Source organism: Triticum aestivum, chromosome 6B (genome assembly GCF_018294505.1).
Source record: "Triticum aestivum cultivar Chinese Spring chromosome 6B, IWGSC CS RefSeq v2.1, whole genome shotgun sequence".
Taxonomy (NCBI): domain Eukaryota; kingdom Viridiplantae; phylum Streptophyta; class Magnoliopsida; order Poales; family Poaceae; genus Triticum; species Triticum aestivum.
The window spans coordinates 202,990,583-203,013,085 of record NC_057810.1 but is presented as its reverse complement, the minus strand read 5'-3'; positions in this window follow the sequence as shown (position 1 = coordinate 203,013,085).

The following is a 22,503-nucleotide window of genomic DNA, read 5'->3' as shown; positions in this document are numbered from 1 at the left end:
CGGCCCATTATGGTCCGCTAAATTTTGTGGGCCTTTAGCTGGGCCGGCCCATTATGGTCCACTAAATCTTATGGGCCTTCGGTTGGGCCAACCCATTTAACTTTGTGGGCCACTTTTGGGCCGGTCCACATGTCAACATATCATAGGCCCATCTCGACCGTTGGATGAGTGACACCTGTGCCAACACGGAGCTGACCCATGGATCCGTCAGCCAATGAGAATTTTACACATGGAAAATCGACATTGGTCGTGGTTGTTAACGGGTTATTGGATCCAAAATCCGACCCGATAGCTTAACGGCATTCCGTCACGGTGGATGCCACATGTCGGTCACCCTTGATGAAAGCACTTCTATGACGCACGATTTATCATCATGGAAGTGGACACTTCCGTGATGATAATTTTGGTAATGTCATGGAACACTTCTACGATAGCACAGGTATGGCTATCTTGATTCTGTCATAAAATCATCATGGATGTACATGCATGACAGAAAACGCGACCTACTGTAACAAACACGTATCATCACGAAAGTGTATTTTTTTGTAGTGTGGAGCCTTAGCGCTTGTAGTTGCTCTCTTCACACTCTCTCACCCTCTCCAGATCTAAACAAGACTTCATTGGCCTCTCTCTCTCAGAGCTTGTAGTTTCTCTCTTCACACTCTCTCACTCTCTCCAGACCTAAACAAGACTTCGTTGGCCTCTCTCTCTCCCCTCACTTCTGGTCAAAGATCTGGCAGGATTCGTCCGCCGGGAAGGGAAGGAGGCTTAATGATATCAGCATCGGCGAGGGAGGGAATCCACTACTAGCACAGCTGTTCACTTGCACCCATTTGCAGTGCGGGAGGGCCTCCGACCCCTTCTTCTTTGCCGCCGTACATAGTGTGGGCCGAACGGCCTCCGGTCGCCCACTGAACCACACCCCAAGAACCTTAAGGTGTAATTTACTTATTCCACATGCATTGCTCTAGCTGCATGTGGGCTTTTTCCGCTTCTGCACTCGAATCTAGGTGTTGGATCAAACAGGAAAGTAGTGGGGAAAGTTTTACCATGAATCTAGGACGTGGTTCAAAGAGGAAAGGAATGGGGGAAAGTAATGGGAAAAGTTGTATAGCATGAATCTAGGACATGGTTCAAAAAGGAAAGGAAGGGGGAAAGTAGTGGGGAAAGTTGTATCGCATGAATCTAAGACGTGGTTCAACGAGGAAAGGAATTGGGAAAGTAGTGGCGAAAGTTGTATAGCATAAATCTAAGATGTGGTTCAAAGAGGAAAGGAAGGGGGGAAAGTACTAGTACAGACTGGCCATCCAGCACCTACGTTGGTCGAAAAGGGAAAACGATGACAAACGCAATACGCACATCTATAACGAACTGATCTTTTGTTTTGGGGGACAAGGCTGTAGAGTTTGAGCAGGACTAGATTTGCTGCACTCACATAGGGAAAGGTGTCTAAAGATAACAAAACTGGGACCAACAAAAATATGCACCTTGGTTGTTTGTTCTTTGTTGCAACAGACTGTGCATCACCCCAGTACATCGGTAGATGCACATGGTGCTGGTGCGTCCATTGTCCCGTGCAACTCTTTAGTTGTTGTTAATCTAAGGCCCTGTTTAGTTAAAATCTCCCTAGTCCCTAACTGCTTGGTTCCAGGGACTAAACATGGACTAGAGGTTATTAAATGACATGCTAAAAGACCATGTTACCCCTAGTAATGAACTAATAGAGACAAGGTGCGATGCGTGGCAGGGGCAACTATTGGAAAAAGTCCCCAAAAGACTGTCCCTCGGGGTCTTCTTTCTTTAGTCCCAAATGCCCACTTTTAGTCCCTAAAAGTCCCTCCTGTTTGGTTTAGATGGGACTGACACGGAGATTTCCTACACCAAAATGTCCCTGTAAACAAACGCCCTCTAATAATGCCACTGGAAAATTGATGCAATGCCATAGTTAAAAGCAAATTACATGTTTAACAAATTTTATTGTTAATATAATCTCTCTGTTAATATTAATCAATGCCACCATTTGGGAAATGCTACTATCTTTCTTTCTTTCCCATTTAGATAAGTTAGATGCTTGTTTTTGTTGGCTTCTGTGTCATCCACCATTATTGACCACTAGTTGTTTCCTTTGCACCTCTGTGTAAACAGGGTTATCTACTTCACCTCATTGCCATTGTGACCTTTTGTTGCACTACACAAAACACTTTTGTTTTAACAGTGTTTTGTGCAGTTCAACCAAAATGTCACACCGACAATGTTGCTTGATTGCTTGATCTTAGTGGAACTGCACAAGAGGAGATCTTACTTCTTATCCGTGTTGGCAAATTTGGTTCAGATCTTCTTCTTGTGAGTTGTTTGAATTCCGCGTCATGAGAGGTCAGTACTAGCCTTCTTTCACATGATTCTGCAGTGTGCTTTCATATGTTGTGCTACTAGTATGGTAATGTCGCTTGATTTTAGTGAACTGCACAAATGGAGACAAGACTTCCAATCTGTGTGTGCACCGTAATATCCCATTGAGGTAAGATAAGGATATTTCACAACTGTTGGCCTGTATTTTGCCACTTTCATTAGAAAATTAATGTCATTGTTTAGTGCTATACTTGTGCTCCCTAATTGACATGCCAAATCTTACATTGAAGACGAAGCTTGTCTGTTATTGAACCAAGTGATGAAGGGGAAGAACAAGCGGAACAAAAACAAAAATCAACTCCCGGTGCTGTAATGAAGCACTGGAACTGTCATGACACAAGTAATGATATAGTTTTGCATCTTAATTTATTGCTATTGCTTGAATGAGCATTTTTTTGCCACTAATTTGATGCCACTCTTAATGTAATACGTAATTATCTCTACTTGTGCAAACAGGGATCTTCTTTGAAGATACCATATTTTTTAGTGGAACTGCACAAGAAGATGTTGGAAACATTAAACTAATCAAGGAGTATATACTAAGCATGGGCACCATAGTAGATAGCAACAGATGGTTCCAGAGAAGTGCTTCATCTATATGCTCTACACAATAAGCCTCTTGACAAAGGTTGGTACTCGCCCACTGATTTCATCCATATGATTGAGCTTTGTCATCTCTATTGGTGTTGTGCTACTGTTTAGATACTGTCATGAAAAAGTGGTATTGTCCTTGAGAAGTGCTTCATCTGTGCTGTTTTAAATATTTCCTTTCCTTTTTTTCGAGCAAACAGGGATGCTAGCATTTAGTTGTCCTCTTGTCTTTGCACACAAAAGGATCATCCTCCTCTGAAGAAGAATATGGAGTACGTGAAGTGACTAGTTCCGATTATGCCAGGATGAAGAAGCCTTGTCTATCTTCTCATCAGAAGGAGCAGTTGAAGGATGGTTACATTACTCCCCACAATACCAAACTAACTTCAGATCAGAAGGACTGACAAATCTCCATTTTCTTGTTGTGATGCGCAAGTACAATGTCGTTCTAGGATTCTTTCCAGTGAGTTCCATTTTTCTAAAAGTGTCTCTACATGGATCATGTAGGTGCCTGTTTAAACTGTCAATTCATAGTACGGTTTGTTTTATACTAATCACTTTTTTGTAATTGTGCAAACAGGAGTGCTCAGCTTGATTTTAATGGGAACTGCACAAAATGTTCATGAATACATCGAATCATTCATTTCCACCACAAGAAAGGAGGTGCCGATAAGTTCAAGGTGTTGCAACATATAAGGGCAAAATCATACAAGCTACGTGCGAATTTGGTTGATTTTGGTGGAACTCCACACAAAGAACAACTGGTTTATTTAGCACGAGGTGCCAAGTCAATGTCCGAACTGATGGCAAACCCTGCACATTCCAAAATCATAGGCATTTGATATTTTGGAATGGGACAACCCTATCAAATTTTGCTCATTGATTTTAGCAAGAAGACATGCGTTTGATATTTTCGAATGGGACGCCCTTTGCTGTCAGCAGCGTCGATCAATTTTTTCTTTATTCTTTAGTTGTCAAGTAAATATTGGCTCTGACATGTGAATCATTGAGATGCATAATCATCGATGTTTTGAATGTTCTCTACGAATTGCCAGGCCTGTGTGTTTGATTGCAATGTACAGGAACGCTAAAAAGTGCTCAAACTCTTTGTACTCCTTCTGTTGCTTTTTACTTCGCACGTTGTGAAAGTGCATACTTTTTTCTATAAGATTGGTCAAAGTAGAGATACTTCCACTGCAGACGAAACTTGTATGCAGACTAGAAAGGAGCGAAGGGAGTACATGTGAAACTGCTGCAAACGAGGTGATCACCCTAGGAATAATGCTAGTACGTATTGTTTTGCATGTTCATCCAATGCTAGTGATACAAGAATTCGAACTAATCGAAATAAATTCATTCGTACACAGTCGGATTTCATATAAACATGCCGGATTTCATTACATTTCATACATTCTTCAAATAAAAAGGGTGCTCTAGAGGTATAATTAATTAATCGAAGCTACCCACCTGTGTCCGGCTGAGCCGAACAGAAGCTTCAGTGACTTAACTGCAGGTGTAGTTGCGTAACTGACATGTGGCCCAGATGCCTGCTGGGCCCACGTGTCAGTCAGCCAACTGCACCAGCAGTTAAGTTGAAGCAGCGTCCTTCTCCAACATAGCTCTCCGGCTCCACGTCGCCGCCAAGAAGCTAACTGGCCGTCAATGGTCAACCCGCCTAGCTTGGCTTCAACCGGAGGGTAACAGCGGTGGCCTTACTTGGACCCGAGCGGCAGCGACCTACCGTCTTCTACTCTTCCTTGTTTTCTGTGTGGCGCAGCCTCGTTGGCAGCAGGGCGGGGCCTCGGTGGAGCCGGCGATGTCCTTTGTCTCATTGCCTGTGGGCGGCGCCTCGGTGGAGCGGGGGGAAATCCTCCCCCTCGTTGCCGACAGGGTGGGGCCTCGGCTGAGCTGGCGATGTCCTCTGCCTTGTTGTTGGCAGAGCGGGGCCTCGCGGAGCCGGCAGTGTCCTCTGCCTCGTTGTTGGCGCCGCGGGGTCTTGGTGGAGCAGGGCCTCATTGACGCCAGCGGAGCGGGGACTCACCGGAGCTGGCATTGTCCTCTGCCTCATCCTCAGTCTCGCCAAACAGTGCCTCACCCGCTTCGTCGCCCTCTTTGTTGGCGGCCGCAGCCTCCGCCACCCACATGTGGCACTGCCAGCGCTCGAGGCAGCCCTCGCGGGCGGAGCAGTATGAGTCGAGCAGAGCCTCCTGCTCCGCCCGCTCCACGGTGATCTGCTCCTCCGCCTGCAGGTGCTCCTGGAGGAGATGGTGGTTGTAGGCGGCATCGGCCTGCGCCTCCCGGAACTGCTCCTCACGCTTCTGCCTCACCGTGTCCATATATTGTGCACGGGCCTCGCCCACGGTCATGGTGCAATGCACCGGCGAGGATGGCGTGGAGTGTTAGGTAACGTAGTAATTTCAAAAAAATTCCTACGCACACGCAAGATCATGGTGATGCATAGCAACGAGAGGGGAGAGTGTGTCCACGTACCCTCGTAGACCGAAAGCGGAAGTGTTATGACAACGCGGTTGATGTAGTCGTACGTCTTCATGATCCGACCGATCCAAGCACCAAACGTACGAAACCTCCGAGTTCAGCACACGTTCAGCTCGATGACGATCCCCAGACTCCGATCCAGCAGGGTGTCGGGGATGAGTTCCGTCAGCACGACGGCGTGGTGACGATGATGATGTTCTACCGACGCAGGGCTTCGCCTAAGGACCGCAATGATATGACCGAGGTGGAATATGGTGGAGGGGGGCACCGCACACGGCTAAGGAATGATCACAAAGATCAACTTGTGTTTCTAGAGGTGCCCCCTGCCCCCGTATATAAAGGAGGGAGGGGGAGGTGCGTCCGGCCCCCTTGGGGTGCGCCTGGAGGAGTCCTACTCCCACCGGGAGTAGGACTCCCCCCTCTTGCCTTGTTGGAGAAGGAAGGGGGAAGGGGGAAAGAGGAAAGGGGGGCGCGCCCCCCCTTCCTTGTCCTATTCGAACTAGGGGGGAGGGGGCGCGCGGCCTGCCCTGGCCGGCCCTCCTCTTCTCCCTTATGGCACATGTAAGCCCATTAACCCCCCGGGAGGTTCCGGTAACCCCCCCCCCCCCCGGTACTCCGGTAAAATCTCGATTTCACCCGGAATGATTCCGATATCCAAATATAGGCTTCCAATATATCAATCTTTATGTCTCGACCATTTCGAGACTCCTCGTCATGTCCGTGATCACATCCGGGACTCCGAACAACCTTCGGTACGTCAAAACTTATAAACTCATAATAAAACTGTCATCGTAACGTTAAGCGTGCGGACCCTACGGGTTCGAGAACTATGTAGACATGACCTAGAACTGTTTCCGGTCAATAATCAATAGTGGAACCTGGATGCTCATATTGGCTCCTACATATTCTACGAAGATCTTTATCGGTCAAACCGCATAACAACATACGTTGTTCCCTTTGTCATCGATATGTTACTTGTCCGAGATTCGATCGTCGGTATCCAATACCTAATTCAATCTCGTTACCGGCAAGTCTCTTTACTCATTATGTAATGCATCATTCCGCAACCAACTCATTGGTCACATTGCTTGCAAGGCTTATAGTGATGTGCATTACCGAGAGGGCCCAGAGATACCTCTCCGACAATTGGAGTGACAAAACCTAATCTCGAAATACGCCAACTCAACATCTACCTTTGGAGACACCTGTAGAGCTCCTTTATAATCACCCAGTTACGTTGTGACGTTTGGTAGCACACAAAGTGTTCCCCCGGTAAACGGGAGTTGCATAATCTCATAGTTGTAGGAACTTTCTATAAGTCATGAAGAAAGCAATAGCAATATACTAAACGATCAAGTGCTAGGCTAACGGAATGGGTCAAGTCAATCACATCATTCTCCTAATGATGTGATCTCTTTAATCAAATGACAACACATGTCTATGGTTTGGAAACATAACCATCTTTGACTAATGAGCTAGTCAAGTAGAGGCATACTAGTGACATTAAGTTTGTCTATGTATTCACACATGTATTATGTTTCCGGTTAATACAATTCTAGCATGAACAATAAAGATTTATCATGATATAAGGAAATAAATAATAACTTTATTATTGCCTCTAGGGCATATTTCCTTCAGTCTCCCACTTGCACTGGAGTCAATAATCTAGTTCACATCGCCATATGATTTAACACCAATATTCACATCTGTATGTGATTAATACCCATAGTTCCCATCGTCATGTGATCAGCACCCAAAGGGTTTATTAGAGTCAATAATATAGTTCACATTGCTATGTGATTAACACCCAAAGAGTACTAAGGTATGATCATGTTTTGCTTGTGAGAGAACTTTAGTCAACAGGCCTATCTTATTCAGAGCCGTATGTATTTTGCAAATATTCTATGTCTACAATGCTTTGAACGGAGCTACTCTAGCTAATTGCTCCCACTTTCAATATGTATCCAGATTGAGACTTAGAGTCATCTGGATCAGTGTAAAAGTTTGCACCGACGTAACTTTTACGACGAACTTCTTTTATCACCTCCATAATCGAGAAACATCTCCTTAGTCCTCACTAAGGATATTCTTGACCACTGTCCAGTGATCTACTATTAGATCAAAATTGTATTCCTTTGCCAAAATCAGAGAAAGGTATACAATAGGTCTGGTATACAGCATAGCATACTTTATAGAACCTATGACTGAAGCATAGGAAATGACTGTTCATTCTCTTTTTCTATTTTCTGCCATGGTCGGGTTTTGAATCTTACTCAACTTCACACCTTGAAACACAGGCAAGAACTCTTTCTTTGACTGTTCCATTTTGAACTACTTCAAAATCTTGTCAAGGTATGTACTCATTGAAAATCTTATCAAGCGTCTTGATCTATCTCAATAGATCTTAATGCTCAATATGTAAGTAGCTTTACTGAGGTATTTGTTTTAAAGAACTCCTTTCAAACACTTATTTATGCTTTCTAGAAAAATTCTACATCATTTTTGATCAACAATATGTCACTCACATATACTTATCAGAAAGGCTGTAGTGCCCCCACTCACTTTATTGTAAATACAGGCTTCACTGCAAGTCTGTATAAAACTATATGCTTTGATCAACTCATCAAAGCGTATATTCCAACTCCGAGATGCTTGCACCAGTCCATTGATGGATCGCTGGAGCTTGCACATTTTGTTAGCACCTTTAGGATTAACAAAACCTTCTGGTTGCATCATATACAACTCTTCTTTAAAAAATCCATTAAGGAATGCAGTTTTGACATCCATTTGCCAGATTTCATAAAATGTGACAATTGCTAACATGAATCAGACATACTTAAGCATCGATACGAGTGAGAAAATCTCATTGTATTCAACACCTTGAACTTGTCGAAAACCTTTCGCAACAAGTCGAGCTTAGTAGATAGTAACACTACTATCAGTGTCCGTCTTCCTCTTGAAGATCCATTTATTTAACATGGCTTGCTGATCATCGAGCAAGTCAATCAAAGTCCATACTTTGTTCTCATACATGGATCATATCTCAAATTTTATGGCCTCAAGCCATTTCGCGGAATTTGGGCTCATCATTGCTTCCTCATAGTTCGTAGGTTTATCATGGTCTAGTAACATGACTTTCAGAACAGGATTACCGTACCACTCTAGTGCGGACCATACTCTGGAAGACCTACGAGTTTCTGTAGTAACTTGATCTGAAGTTTCATGATCATCATCATTAACTCCCTCACTAATCGGTGTAGGAATCACAGGAACTGATTTCTGTGATGAACTACTTTCCAATAAGGGAGGAGGTACAGTTACCTCATCAAGTTTTACTTTCCTCCCACTCACTTCTTTCGAGAGAAACTCCTTCTCTAGAAAGGATCCATTCTTAGCAACAAAGATTTTGCCTTCGGATCTGTGATAGAAGGTGTACCCAACAGTTTCCTTTGGGTATTCTATGAAGACACACTTCTCCGATTTGGGTTCGAGCTTATCAGGTTGAAACTTTTTCACATAAGCATCGCAACCCAAAACATTAAGAAACGACAAGTTTGGTTTCTTGCCAAACCACAGTTCATAAGGCGTCGTCTCAACGGATTTTGATGGTGCCCTATTTAACGTGAATGCGGCCGTCTCTAAAGCATAACCCCAAAACGATAGCGGTAAATCTGTAAGAGACATCATAGATCGCACCATATCCAGTAAAGTACGATTACGACGTTTGGACACACAATTTTGCTATAGTGTTCCAGGTGGTGTGAACTATGAAACTATTCCACATTGTTTTTATATGAAGGCCAAACTCGTAACTCAAATATTCTTCTTCACGATCACATCGTAGAAACTTTATTTTCTTGTTACGATGATTCTTCACTTCACTCTGAATTTCTTTGAACATTTCAAATGTTTCAGACTTGTGTTTCATTAAATAGATATACCCATATCTGCTCAAATCATCTGTGAAGGTTAGAAAATAACGATACTCGCCATGAGCATCAATTCATTGGATTGCATACATCGATATGTATTATTTCCAATAAATCAGTAGCTCGTTCCATTGTTCCGGAGAACGGAGTTTTAGTCATCTTGCCCAAAAGGCACGGTTCGCAAGCATCAAATGATTCATAACCAAGTGATTCCAAAAATCCATCTTTATGGAGTTTCTTCATGCGCTTTACACCAATATGACCCAAACGGCAGTGTCACAAATAAGTTGCACTATCATTATTAACTTTGCATATTTTGTCATCAATATTATGAATATGTGTATTACTACGATCAAGATTCAATAAACCATCAACATTGGGTGTAAGACCATAGAAGGTTTTATTCATGTAAACAGAATAACAATTTATTCTACATTTTAGATGAATAATCGTATCGCAACAAACATGATCTAATCATATTTATGCTCAATGCAAACATCAAATAACATTTATTTAGGTTCTACACTAATCTCGAAAGTATAGGGAGTGTACGATGCTGATTATATCAATCTTGGAACCACTTCCAACACACATCGTCACTTCACCCTCAACAAGTTTCTGTTTATTTTGTAACCCCCTTTTTCGAGTTACTAATCTTAGCAACCGAACAAGTATCAAATACTCAGGGGCTACTATAAACACTAGTAAGGTACACATGAATAACCTGTATATCAAATATACCCTTGTTCACTTAGCCATCCTTCTTATCCACCAAATATTCAGGGCATTTCCACTTCTAGTGACCATTTCCTTGCAATATAATCACTCGGTTTCAGGCTTTGGTCCAGCTTTGGGCTTCTTCGCGGGAGTGACAACTTGCTTGCCATTCTGCTTGAAGATCCCTTTCTTTCCTTTTGCCCTTTTCTTGAAACTAGTGGTCTTGTCAATCATCAACACTTTATGCTCTTTTCTTGATTTCTACCTTCGTCGATTTCAGCATCACAAAGAGCTCGGGAATCATTTTCGTCATCCCTTGCATTATAGTTCATCACGAAGTTCTAGTAACTTGGTGATGGTGACTAGAGAACTCTGCCAATCACTATCTTATCTGGAAGATTAACTCCCACTTGATTCAAGCGACTGTAGTACTCAGACAATCTAAGTAGTTGCTCACTAGTTGAGCAATTCTCCTCCATCTTTTAGGAGAAGTATTTGTCAAAGGTCTCATACCTCTTGACACGGGCATGAGTTTGAAATACCAATATCATCTCTTGAAACATCTTATATGTTCCATGACGTTTCAAAAACGTTTTTGTAGTCCCGGTTCTAAGCCATAAAGCATGGTGCACAAAACTATCAAGTAGTCATCATATTGAGCTAGCCAAACATTCACAACGTCTGCATCCGCTCCTGCAATAGGTTTGTCACCTAGCGGTGCATCAAGGAAATAATTCTTCTGTGCAGCAATGAGGATAAACCTCAGATCACGGACCAAGTCCGCATTATTGCTACTAACAATTTTCAACTTAGTTTTCTCTAGGAACACATATAAAAACATAGGGAAGCAAAAAAAACATAGGGAAGCAACAACGCGAGCTATTGATCTACAACATAATTTGCAAAATACTACCAGGACTAAGTTCATGATAAATTTAAGTTCAATTAATCATATTACTTAAGAACTCCCACTTAGACAGACATCTCTCTAGTCATCTAAGTGATCACGTGATCCAAATCAACTAAACCATGTCCGATCATCACGTGAGATGGAGTAGTTTTCAATGGTGAACATCACTATGTTGATCATATCTACTATATGATTCACGTTCGACCTTTCGGTCTCCGTGTTCCGAGGCCATATCTGTATATGCTAGGCTCGTCAAGTTTAACCTGAGTATTCCGCGTGTGCAACTGTTTTGCACCCGTTGTATTTGAATGTAGAGCCTATCACACCCGATCATCACGTGGTGTCTCAGCACGAAGAACTTTCACAACGGTGCATACTCAGGGAGAACACTTCTTGATAATTAGTGAGAGATCATCTTAAAATGCTACCGTCAATCAAAGCAAGATAAGATGCATAAAGGATAAACATCACATGCAATCAATATAAGTGCTATGATATGGCCATCATCATCTTGTGCTTGTGATCTCCATCTCCGAAGCACCGTCGTGATCACCATCGTCACTGGCGCGGCACCTTGATCTCCATCGTAGCATCGTTGTCGTTATGCCATCTATTGCTTCTACGACTATCACTACCGCTTAGTGATAAAGTAAAGCAATTACAGGGCGTTTGCATTTCATACAATAAAGCGACAACCATATGGCTCCTGCCAGTTGCCGATAACTTCGGTTACAAAACATGATCATCTCATACAATAAAATATAGCATCACGTCTTGACCATATCACATCACAACATGCCCTGCAAAAACAAGTTAGACGTCCTCTACTTTATTGTTGAAAATTTTACGTGGCTACTACGGGCTTAGCAAGAACCGTTCTTACCTACGCATCAAAACCACAATGATAGTTTGTCAAGTTGGTGTTGTTTTAAACTTCGCAAGGACCGGGCATAGCGACACTCGGTTCAACTAAAATGAGAGAGACAGACACCCGCCGGTCACCTTTAAGCTACGAGTGCTCGTAGCGGTGAAACCAGTCTCGCGTAAGCGTACATGTAATGTCGGTCCGGGCCGCTTCATCTCACAATGCCGCTGAACCAAACTATGACATGCTGGTAAGCAGTATGACTTATATCACCCACAACTCACTTGTGTTCTACTCATGCATATAACATCTACGCATAAAACCTAGGCTCGAATGCCACTGTTGGGTAACGTAGTAATTTCAAAAAAATTCCTACGCACACACAAGATCATGGTGATGCATAGCAATGAGAGGGGAGAGTGTGTCCACGTACCCTCGTAGACCGAAAGCGGAAGCATTATGACAACGCGGTTGATGTAGTCGTATGTCTTCATGATCCGGCCAATCCAAGCACCGAACGTACGGCACCTCGAGTTCAGCACACGTTCAGCTCGATGACGATCCCCGGACTCCGATCCAGCAGGGTGTCGGTGATGAGTTTTGTTAGCACGACAGCGTGGTGACGATGATGATGTTCTACCGACGCAGGGCTTCGCCTAAGCACCGCAACGATATGACCGAGGTGGAATATGGTGGAGGGGGCACCGCACACGGCTAAGGAACGATCACGAAGATCAATTTGTGTGTCTAGAGGTGCCCCCTGCCCGAGGGAGGGGGAGGTGCGGCCGGCCCCCTTGGGGTGCGCCTGGAGGAGTCCTACTCCCACCGGGAGTAGGACTCCCCCCTCTTGCCTTGTTGGAGAAGGAAGGGGGAAGGAGGAAAGAGGAAAGGGGGGTGCCCCTCCCCCCTTCCTTGTCTTATTCGGACTAGGGGGGAGGTAGCGTGTGGCCTGCCCTGGCCGACCCTCCTGTTCTCCCTTATGGCACATCTAAGCCCATTAACCCCCGGGGAGGTTCCGGTAACCCCCCCCCCCGATACTCTGGTAAAATCCCGATTTCACCCAGAACGATTCCGATATCCAAATATAGGCTTCCAATATATCAATCTTTATGTCTCAACCATTTCGAGACTCCTCGTCATGTCCGTGATCACATCCGGGACTCCGAACAACCTTCGGTACATCAAAACTTATAAACACATAATAAAATTGTCATCGTAACGTTAAGCGTGCGGACCCTACGGGTTCGAGAACTATGTAGACATGACCTAGAACTGTTTCCGGTCAATAACCAATAGCGGAACCTGGATGCTCATATTGGCTCCTACATATTCTACAAAGATATTTATCGGTCAAACCGCATAACAACATACGTTGTTCCCTTTCTCATCGGTATGTGACTTGTCCGAGATTCGATCGTCGGTATCCAATACCTAGTTCAATCTCATTACCGGCAAGTCTCTTTACTCATTACGTAATACATCATTCCGCAACCAACTCGTTGGTCACATTACTTGCAAGGCTTATAGTGATGTGCATTACTGAGAGGGCCCAGAGATACCTCTCCGACAATTGGAGTGACAAAACCTAATCTCGAAATACGCCAACTCAACATCTACCTTTGGAGACACCTATAGAGCTCCTTTATAATCACCCAGTTACGTTGTGACGTTTGGTAGCACACAAAGTGTTCCTCCGGTAAACGGGAGTTGCATAATCTCATAGTTGTAGGAACTTTGTATAAGTCATGAAGAAAGTAATAGCAACATACTAAACGATCAAGTGCTAGGCTAACGGAATGGGTCAAGTCAATCACATCATTCTCCTAATGATGTGATCTCTTTAATCAAATGACAACACATGTCTATGGTTAGGAAACATAACCATCTTTGATTAATGAGCTAGTCAAGTAGAGGCATACTAGTGACATTAAGTTTGACTATGTATTCACACATGTATTATGTTTCCGGTTAATACAATTCTAGCATGAATAATAAACATTTATCATGATATAAGGAAATAAATAATAACTTTATTATTGCCTCTAGGGCATATTTCCTTCACGGAGGAGGGGGTTGGCGCCGGATCATCGACTACCATGTTCTCCATTGGGACGTCGTCGTCCTCCGGCTGCCTGCCGGCCAGCCAGTCGGCAGCAATGGCTTCCATCTCCTTGTGGTCCATCATTTGCCCGTCCCAAAGAGCGCTGGAGCGCGAGGAAGCCATGGTGGGCAGTAGTGGTGTGGACAGGAGAAAGGGAACGGATGCGGATTACTGCGGCTATGGCCAGCGCAGCAGTTTATGTAGCAATGGTGGGCGGCGGAGGGACGGACGTGTGGTGTCAGAGTAGCTACCTCGGCACCCGTGTATCATTAATGTGGGATCCCGATGGACGGACGAATGGCACTTGTGTCGTTTGAAGGCAGAGCAATCGCCTGCACCGAGAAGCGGGGCGGGCGGTGCTGACCGTTTCGGGCAGAAAGTGCGTGCGGGCGAGGGTGGCATTCTGGGTGCGCCAGGGCAGTCACACTCGTGCTTGGCAGCGGGTCGGTCCAGCAGCCGGACATGCTGGCTCGCCAGCGAGCTCGTCGAGCTGAGCGACGACAATCAGACTATGGACATAGCTTCTGACCAGGAGCCGGCGCCACTGTCCAAGCCGGTTCATGCCATGTTCACCATAGTTCAAGTGTGGCCTCACTTCGACGCCCTAATGGCGGAAGAGCTACCAGCGCAGGAGGACATGTGCTGCAACCTCCGTCTCCTCAACGAGCACCGGTGAACAAGCGAACCACAATGCCGTCGCGGACATGTGGCCCTATGATCCTGGCTTCCCGAATGAGCAGCAGGTGCTGTATCAGACCATCCGTAGGGCCCGCGAGGCCCTCTCCGTCGTCCTTCGAGTTGTTGCGCTCGCCGTGGCGCCGCTCTCTCGCGTTGTCAACATGGTCAACGGACATGAGGATGAGCAGATGACTTTACTTGGAGAGGATGACAGTGGGGACCCACCAGGGCCATAGCCGCACGTATGCAAGTGCCTCCTTATTATATAAAACTATAATCTTTTTTGCTTCCTCTTGGTTTCCTGACATCACTGTCCCACACCATTGTCAACCTATGTAGTCAATAAACGAGAGAATTGCACAATAAGCGCCCGACAGCTGGGACCAAGCAGCTCGAGCAGTATTCGTGTTTTTGAGGTGTGAGCACTGTAGAGTTTTTCTTGAGCGATGTTTAGCCCAGATATTAATATTTCTCCTCTGAACAACAATGAAAACATCACTACAGGTATTAACTGGGCAGGCTGTGACCTGTCTAGCCTAGGCCAGATATCCAGCCCAGATATTAATTTTTTTTCAAGCTGAAAATGGCTAGCCCAGCTATACTTTATTTTAGGAATACCCAGGCAAGGTTAAGTTGTATTCTCTGCCCCACTGGGCTGCAAATCTTTCCTAGGAGGGATGCATTAGGCTTAACAAGAAAATGTGCTTTAAGAAATAATAAATGGGATGTCATTATAAAAACTGGGCAGTAACTATAAAAAAATGCACCAAACACGTAATTACTTTATAAAATATTATTTTGGGATATTCAAAATTTTAATTTCATTAATTGTTGCGAGCGCAATGTTTCGTTGGATTTTTACGTAATATAAATTTATATTGAAATTGTATTTAATCTGACTAGAAATTTTGGGATAAAAATATTTTGGATCCCATCAAAATGTGGGAAATTTTATTGAATTCTGTTTTGAACGGTTGGTTGAAATGGGCTATACTTTTAACAAACTGTAAATGGGATGTAGTAAATTCCATTAGAATTCAAAAATGGGCTGCACATTGCTACAAATCTCAAATGGGCTACAAGTTCTCCGCCACACACTTGTGGCCTTACTAAGTTGACGCGTCCCCTAAAAAAAGAGAGTTGACGCGTATGCAAGGCTTTGTCAACTTATAGTCAACACACGGTTCTAGTAGTAGTGGCCGTTGGATGTCCATCCAACGGATGCCGTGCTTCTTCTTCAATCTCGGATATTCTAGCTTCACCCGCTCAAAAAATGATTCCTTCCCCTGATATCTGGGGCGCACCATTTCGGAAGCTGACCTATGGGCCTACTAAGTTGACGCATACCAAGGGCTTTGTCAACTTAGTCAATATAAACGATTATAGCTACACCGACCGTACGATGTCCATCCAACGGCTGTCGTGCTTCTTCAACCTCTGGTCTTCTTGCTCCAGCCGCCCAATGCAGCACCGGTCCTACCGTCTGCTCCTGCCTCCCATGGCCGGCTATGCTGTCGTGGAGGCCTCACCGCCCCCTACTACTTCCACTGCTGGCCAGGCCATCTAACCACTCACCCACACCCCCTGTTATTCTAAAGTGACGACAGCCTCACACCGCAGCCGAACCAGTGAACCCTTGTACTCCTCTCCGTGTGGGCATCCACTGCCACATCTTCCCCGGCTCCGCGTCGTCCCCTTCCTAGGCCTCACCGTCGTCCACCGCCGTGCTGCTCTCGGCGCGGCGTGGTCAATATGGTCAACGACCGAGCTCCATCGAAAGAGTACTGTACGTGGAGTGGCTAACAGCTGGGTCCACGGCGGCCGCAAGGAAGTGCCTCCTTATTACGCGCAAAATAATTATTCCTCCACCTAACAGTGGGACCCACCGGACGGGCCACTGTATTTCGTGAAAAAACATTTCCCCCTGACTGCTGGGACCCACCAGCTACATCTTCGCATGCAAGGAAGTGCGTCCAGGCAAAAAAATGATTCACCCCCTGACTGTTGGGACCCACCGGCTACATCTTCGCATGCAAGGAAGTGCGTCCGGGCAAAAAAAATGATTCACCCCCTGACTCTTGGGACCCACCAGCTACATCTTCGCATGGAAGGAAGTGCCTAATAGTCAGGACCCATCTGGTCGAAGCGTACGTAGCATTATCATTATGGTCGCAAACGTGTACGTACATACTGGTCGATGTAGAGGCATGCATGTGTCATAGTAGAGGCGCGCACGTGTCGTAGTAGAGGCGCGCACGCAGCATGTACACGTACGTACAGCAGCCAGGGTGTAAGAAAGTAAATACGGCCACGTACGTACATACGCGGGGGGGGGGGTCTCGAACGCCTACTCGCGCATATGTACGGCCAGGGATCGTGTACATGGCTGGTTCGGATCGAAGATACTGTGTCGTCGTTGTGTTCATGGGGGGGCAACGGAATGTGTCATGTTCATCGGGAGGCAACGGAATGCGTTGTGTTCATGGGGAGCCAATGGAACGCGTGGGAGACAACCGGCTTAGACGGAACAGGCGATAGAAACAAGGCTTGGCATACCGCACAACGGAGGAAACGACCTTGTGTTCGACCGGCCATGGTCGAAACGGGATCATGTTCATCAGGAGGGGTCTGGCATACCGCAAAACGGAGGAAATGGACTTGTGTTGGACCTCCTACGGTCGAAACGGGATCCTGTTGATCGGGAGGGGTGTGGCGTACCGCAAAACGGAGGAAACGGACTTGTGTTGCAGCGCTACGGTCGAAACAGGGGTCCTGTTCACCGGGAGGGGTGTGGCGTACCACAAAACGGGACTCTACGGGATACTGTTCATCTCCACCGTCGACCTCCTCCAGCCTCCATGGGCTACTGTTCATCCACCGTCCACCTCATGCAGCCTCCACCTGTGACTGTTCATCCACGGACTAATGTTCATCCAGCCTTCACCGCGCGCTACTCCACATGCTACTGTTCAACCACCCCTCTCCACGGGCTCCTGTTCAACCACCCCTCCACGGGCTACTGTTCATCCACCCCTCCACTTGTTGGGGAACATAGTAATTTTAAAAAAATTCCTACGCACACGCAAGATCATGGTGATGCATAGCAACGAGAGGGGAGAGTGTTGTCTACGTACCCTCGTAGACCGTAAGCGGAAGCGTTAGCACAACGCGGTTGATGTAGTCGTACGTCTTCACGGCCCAACCGATCAAGCACCGAAAGCACAGCAACTCCGAGTTCTTGCACACGTTCAGCTCGATGACATCCCTCGAACTCCGATCCAGCCGAGTGTCGAGGGAGAGTTCTGTCAGCATGACGGCGTGGTGACGATGATGATGTTCTACCTTTGCAGGGCTTCGCCGAAGAACCGCTACGATATTGTCGAGGAGGATTATGGTGGAGGGGGGCACCGCACACGGCTAAGAGATCAATGATCAATTGTTGTGTCTATGGGGTGCCCCCTCCTCCGTATATAAAGGGGGGAGGAGGAGAGGGCCGGCCAAGGGGAGAGGCGCGCCCAAGGGGGGGCAATCCTACTCCATGTAGGTTTGGCCCCCCTTTCCTATTCCAAGTAGGAGAAGGGGGAAGCAGGAGGTGGAGAGAAAGAAGGAGAAGAGGGGCCACCACCCCCTTCCCTTTCCCAATTCGGATTGGGGCTAGGGTGTCACAGCCCTAGATTAATGCTTGTACTTAGTGGCATTGCATCCATGCATCTTGTCCATTTTCTGAAAGTTAAACTGAGGAAATTTGAAAGCCTCAAAACATTTAAATAAAAGAAGGGCAAAACCCCTAAAATCTCATTCATTGTTTCCAAAATGCTCTTCTTAAATGTTTGATATTTTTGGCAAGGGTTCTGGTCCAAACCAAAAATATTGAACATTTTTAAGGACTTAATTTTGGGAGTTTGAATTTAAAGCATTAGCTATTTGAATTTGAATTATATTCATATAGTTAGAATATAATTTCAAATACCCCTGAGATATTTTACGAGCTTTTGGAAAAGTCCATCTAGCAAAATAAAAATGTTCAGAGGAGTTTTTGGCATTGTTTGAATTGTTTTGAATTCAAGACAGTGGAAAAAGATTAAATAAAAAAAGAGAAAACAAAAAACAATAAAAGAACACAAACTTACCTGTAAGTTACCTAGCTTACCTGTGCGGCCCAGCACTGCAGCTGGACGGCCCAGGAGCTGGCCTAGCCCACCACCGCTGCCAGTCATCCCCCTCCTCTTGCCAGAAGGCAGAGGAGAAGCAGAGCACGCCCCCACGCGAGCGCGCCATGCCGACAGCAGCCTGCCTGCCTCCCCAGCTCTCTAGTCGCATCGCGGAGCTGCCACGAACCCCTCTGCCTCTTCCCCTCTCTCCCTGGTTCCTCTCTCTCCCCCTAGTGTTCGCGCGTGCAGCCACTGAGCGCCTCGCGGCGCGCCGACGAGCACCACCATGGCCACCGGCATCCGCACGCCACCTCGACGCGCCAAGAAGCCCCGCCGTCTACCTCTACGCCGTCTTCACCAAGCCACGCGAGCGGAAGAGCCCTGCAGCATCGTCCCCATCCTCATCTTCAACCTCCGGCCGCCGGCAACCTCACCGTGGATTCGCGGGCTCTAGTGCGTCCCCGACGTCATCGACTACGCCATCGAGTTCACTGTGAGCTCCTTCCCGTTTCCCCTCCTTTGCTTTGCTTGTTCCTGTGCTACAGCACCCCCGCCCGCGTGCCCGAGCATCGCCGTCCGCCATGGCCGCCCATCTCCCTTTCCCTAATCCCCTCCGCCCGAACCTGTGGCACCAGAGTGCTTCTGGTGGCCCGTGGGTGCCATGTAGGCCACCAGCTCCTTCCCTATCGCCCTGCAGCCCCGCGCCCGCACCCGACCAAGCTTCGGCCGCCGTCGTGGTTGACACCGCGGTCGTCTGCGGCTGCCCCAGCACATGCCACTTCCACCATCTAAAGCCCCGCAGCAGCAGCTCCCCAACGAGCCCAGCCGCGCAAGCAGCCGTGGCCGAAAACAACCGGCCAGCGATCGCCGCCGTGCACTACTTAGTGTCGGTGATTAGTCGCTGGCTAACCCGTCATTAGCTGCCTAACCATCTTGTCAACCACCCCTGACCCACAGACAGTCGGGCCCCACCTATTTAATTAACCGGCTAAAGAAATTAGTTAGAACTAGTCTAATTCTAGTGGACCCACGCGTCAGCATTGACCATGCTAACGTGGCCTTTGACCGGGCCCACCTGTCTGTGACACTAGGCAGCACTGGCTCACGGACCGGCGGGCCCACGCGTCAGGTTTGACCTAGACGGTGTATGTTGACCTGCTGAGGTCAGCATGACGCAATGCTGGTGCAGTAATTGATTTTCTGGATTTAATCTTATTTAGGAAATTCCAGAAAATTTCCAAAACTTCTAAGAATCATAGAAATTCAATCGTAACTCCAAATGAAATAAATTATATATGAAAAATGATCAAAAAAATCCAAAGAATCTGTTTATGGCATTATAATGCATGTTTGAAGAACTTAAAGCTGCTATATACAACAATTTGAATTAATGGCATTTGAAATGTCATATATGGAGTTTGAATTTGAATCTTAGATTCAAACCAACTCCATTTAACTTGCTGCTAGTTGCATTATCTCAAACCACAGCATATTGCCATGTCATGATCATGCATCATATTGTGCATTGCATTGATTGTGTTCTTCCTTGTTTGCCGGTGGTTGTCCCCTCTCGATAGACGTGGTTCCGACGATGAGTTCAATGACACCGATGAAGAGCTATACTATCTTCAGAAGTGCCAGTCAAGCAAAACCCCCTTGTTCATTCTAATACAATCCCACTCTCTCACTCCTGCTCTCTTTTACTACATTAGGACAACAACGATTCAACTGTTACATGTTGCGGTAGTTGAACCCCTTTCCTTTGCATGACCTGTCATTGCCACAGTAAATAGATGAAACCCACTAGCATGAGTAGGAGTTGTTTGAGCCCTGATGTGCCTACTCATTCATACTTGTTTGTCATGCCTGCTACTGCTTAGAGTTGAGTCAGGTCTGATTCATCGGGAATGAATTGGAATGGTGATGAACATGTCCTACTATGTGTGAGCTAAGCGTGTGAACACGATTTGGTAAAGGTAGCGGTGAGAGGCCATGTAGGAGTACATGGTGGGTTGTCTCATAGAAACCGTCCTCAGGAACTGAGTTCTGTGTTTGTGATCCATGAACATCTACTACCACACATTGGAATGCTTAAGTGCCCCTCTCGACTTATTAATCAACTCAATCTCTGTCCAGGAGTTGCAACTAGTTTCTCGTGTTTGTAGGTAGTGTCAGTAGTCTACCAAGTGGCACGCGGTATAGGTGGGCTTGGGACAGACTAGGCACAGTGGCACGGTGTACCAAGTGGCACCCGGATGGTGGGCTTGGGAACCCTACTCACATCGTTTGGGGCCGTGAGCGACACCTCGGCTGGATCTCCTTGCGGATGGAACCCGAATAGGCGATAAACCTGGACTAGAGACTTGTGTGGTTAGTCAGCTCGTGGCCGACTCCCTCGCCAGGCTTCCGCTTGAAGGTTGCCGAGATACACAACGTGTACATGGTGGTAAGTGGCGAGAGCGTGTGTGAAGACGTACTCCCCTACAGGGTTAACATCATCTATTCGAATAGCCGTGTCCGCGATAAAGGACTTCTGGGTTGCCTGTACAGTTCATAGACAAGTGAAAGTGGATACTCTAAAATATGCAAGATAAGCGTGAGTGCTATGGATGGCGTTCTCGTAGGGAGACGGGAGCGGATCCATAGTGGTGTATTGATTGGTGAATATATGGACTCGTGTGCGCCACCTCAAAAGAGTTACATTGCAGTCGTAGTTCAGGATTGCCACTGAGTCAAAGCTGACTTGCTGCAGTTAAACCCCACCATCCCCTTTGTTGATAACGATGCATATGTAGTTAGATCTGATGTAAGTCTTGCTGGGTACATTTGTACTCACGTTTGCCTATTTTATGTTTTTGCAAAGAGACTTCGATATTTAGCTTGTTACCTCAGCTACGATCTTGTGCCCTTGGCAGGATCTGGTAGATAGTTAGGCTTCTTAGCTTTTTTTTTAATTTGTAGATGTCTGTACTCAGACATGTTGAGCTTCCGCTTGTGCTTTGACTTGTATGCTCTGAATGCTGGGTCATGAGACCCATGTTTGTAATATCTCGCTCCTCGGAGCCTATTGAATAAATACTTGAGTCGTAGAGTCATGTTGTGATGCCATGTTGTATTTGCACATATCGAGCATATTGTGTGTATGTTATTGAAATGCTTGGTATGTGTGGGATCTGACTATCTAATTGTTTATCCTTGGTATCCTCTCTTATCGGAAAATGTCTCCTAGTGCTTCCACTGAGCCTTGGTAGCTTGCTACTGCTTCGGAACACTTAGGTTGGCCGGCATGTGTCCTTCTTTGTTCATGTGTCTGTCCCTTCAGGGAAATGTCACGCGGTGTCTGCCGGAGTCCTGTTAGCCTGCTACAGCCCAGATTCTCTGGAGTCTTGCTAGCCTAGTTGCTACAGCCTGGATTCACTCGCTGTTGACCGACACGTTCGTTGTCGGGTCATGTATGCATGTCCCTGTAAGTTAGCGCCACTTTGGGTTCACGACTAGTCATGTTAGCCCGGGTTCTTTGTCATATGGATGCTAGCGACACTGTCATATACGTGAGCCAAAAGGTGCAAACGGTCCCGGTCCTGGTAAGGCGACACCCATGGGAATACTGTGCATGAGGTCACAAAGTGATATTAGGTGTTACATGCTAGATCGGT